We start from the raw sequence: 3,082 nt of genomic DNA, 5'->3' as shown, positions 1-3,082 counted from the left end.
CTCTCTCTACTCACTGGGATACCTCGATCTGCACGATGCATTAGAGTATCGGCATCTAATCGTACCTTTTGGCAAAGCCGGTCTGGGCGCGGATTAGTTTACCCACAAAGCCTCACCGGCCCCGTCAGTTCCGTTTGACCCAGATTCTCCATCCCGTCCCCCGGCCGGCCGGTCACTAAATTATTAACAAAGCCCGGCGGGCCGGCCGCGGCCACCTAGCTCCGGCAGCCGCCTCGAGCGGGCGTTCACGCCACGCGTGCGTGCCGTTCGAGCGGATGACGCTGCGGCCGGCGTCGATCATGGATGCATGACGATCCTCCGTCACCAACCACACATTGATTGCGCAAAATCTCACTCGCCCCCGCGACCCATCCTCCATCATGCCCATGCGAGGAGCGAGGAAACCGGACAAAAAACAGAGCCATCGGCAACACGTACGGCCGTCGATCCCTGCTGGACCATGCATCGATGTGAGCTTGCCGTCCGCTGCCGCCCGCGCGCATGGATCGCCGTGGAGCATTTGTTTTGCGGATCGGAACATCCCGCCGACCTGCGGGCGGCGCGACCGGCCGCGGCCGCGGCCCCCTCCCGTTTTGTGGCTCTGTTTTTGCTGAGCGCGTCGGCAGCGCGGCCGTCGACGACGGCGAGAGAGAAAGGTAGCTAGTAGCTAGGGTAGCAGAAAGGTGGTGAGGTCGGGCGGCTTAGTTGCCACGGGCCTAATTAGAGGTCGGTCGGTCGGTCGGGCTGTCGATGCAAACGGAATAGAATTAATCACGGATCATGCTGCCTTTTTGCGGCTAATCTTTTGTGGTTAACCTATTGTTTTCAGATGATCCTCTCCTCTTTTCAGAGCCCATCCTGTGGAGCGTGACGTGCCCTCAATTCCATCGCGGCGAGCGATAGCTTCTCCGTGAAAGGTGAAACGAACCTGCCTCCGATCACAACTAAGGGGGTGTTTGTTTCTTTAGCACCTCCTAAAATTCTTATCACATCGAATGTTTAGATACTAATTAGAAGTATTAAATATAAATTAATTATAAAATTAATTGCACAGATGGAGACGAATCTATTAAGCCTAATTAGTCCATGATTTGACAATATGATGCTACAGTAAACATGTGCTAATGATGGATTAATTAGGCTTAATAGATTCGTATCGTGAATTAGCTTCCATCTGTGTAATTAGTTTTATAATTAGCTCATATTTAGTCCTTCTAATTAACATCCGAATATTCGATGTGACATAAATTTTAGGAGGTCCTAACCAACCAAACACCCTCTAACCTGCAGCTGCCAGGCCTCTGCTACGGCCGGCGTAGGCTCTCTCAAAAGGCTTTTTGCTAGCTGATAGGGTGAATTCTAGAATATGGACGTACAGTGGTTTCAATCAAGCTACTGAAAGGTGCGTGGTTAACTTGCAGGATATATCAGTTACCGGTCTTTAAAGGTGAAGGTTGAAACTTGAAAGAAAGAGATAGGAGATCTTTTACATGTCCCTCAAAACTTTATCGTCCAAGGAGGCGAAAGGCCTCAGACTCCGCAGCGCATGCATGATCAACAAACAAGTTTTACAAGTTACTAGTCTTTTTTTTGGGTTGTACGAGTACTAAATGATCTATATAGAGTACGCAAAACCTAATAACAAACGACCGCCGACCGATTGATCTCACTGAGGCTGAGTATTCAGTTCCAGCGAAGAGAGATCTGTTTTCAAATGCGCTTGGGTACGTCCAGTACGATATAATGGATCAGAAACTTCAGATGCAGTATTCCATTCGTTCCAAATTAGAGGTCTTTTTAACTTTTCTACGTTCATATATATTATTATACATATAGACCTACACTATATTTAGTTGCATAGCAAAAATTATATATAAAAAATCTAAAACGACCTACAATTTGGAACAGAGAAAATACGGATCAGAAACTTCAAATGTATAGTACGATATAATGGATCACAAATTTAAGATGGAGCTCGCGGAAGTGACGTACGCACACACATGTATTGTATATATAACTTTGTGTAAATCTGGTCGTCAGTTTGACATGCATGGCTACCCACTGGCCGATGCGGTGTCTGCTCGATCACTCCGGATATCACACCTCACCAACCAACTCCATTAGCGGAGATCTCGTCAAGGGGAAACCTGAGAGTTTGACAACAAGGGAGATTTGCGAGAAACTTGCGTGATTTCTTTCTTTTTTTAAACAAAAACGTTAGGCCCTGTTTGAAAACGTGAGAAAATGGCATCCATCACGAAATCTCTGAACTGAAAAGGAGAAAGATCTCTCATCTTTTCCGAATGATCAGCAATGTGGATTGTGGAGAAGGTCAGAGCTTGGACAAGCCTTCTAGAACGACGAGAGAGAGGAGGTAGGGGGATGTTGCTGTACGACGTCACTGCCTCGTTATGCCTGCCGCCTGAAAGTTTCTTCAGACTTCAGAGGAAACATGGCCCTCCCAGCCCTCGAGCGCGCCCCGCACACGGAAAGGGACCCGTGCTGTGCCAAGGTTCACACTGCGCTGCACCCACAGAGTCACGGATGGCAACACGCACCACCTGGCGTGGCGTGGCGTGGCGTGGCGCACCCTGAAATGTTCTCTATTAATGAAGCCCAAGGCAAATGCTAAAAGCAGGCAATTAGCCCGGCTAATCGTGGAGTAAGCACTGCAATTGTGCTGTGGGGTACTGATCCCACGGACGGAATGGGCACCTGTTCTCAGAGATAGCAGAGCGTTGAAGTGAGGAAAAAGAGGCGCACAACGCATGCAAGGCACAGGCCGGAGGCGCAGCCGCATAGGGAGGGCGAAAAAGGCTACGCCACAGTCGAGAGAGAGAGAGAGGTATTGACATTGCAGCAAGCAACGAGAAGGGCGGCTTTGGCAGGCGGAGGCCAGCCAGAGGGCAGCAGAGGAAGAGGAGAGAGAGGGTTGGGTGCAGTGCAGGGTGGGAAGTTAATAATATCCCATCACTCACACGCCACGGCATCATTGGCCGCCGCCTCCTCCTCCCTCCTGCTCGTCGCCGTCCCTTCCAGCCTTCCTCCTCCTCCCAGTCCCAGCACACCGCTCTCCCCTTAA

Source organism: Setaria italica, chromosome II, assembly GCF_000263155.2.
Source record: "Setaria italica strain Yugu1 chromosome II, Setaria_italica_v2.0, whole genome shotgun sequence".
NCBI lineage: Eukaryota > Viridiplantae > Streptophyta > Magnoliopsida > Poales > Poaceae > Setaria > Setaria italica.
The sequence above is the reverse complement of the archived record's forward strand: the minus strand, read 5'-3'. Positions refer to the sequence as shown.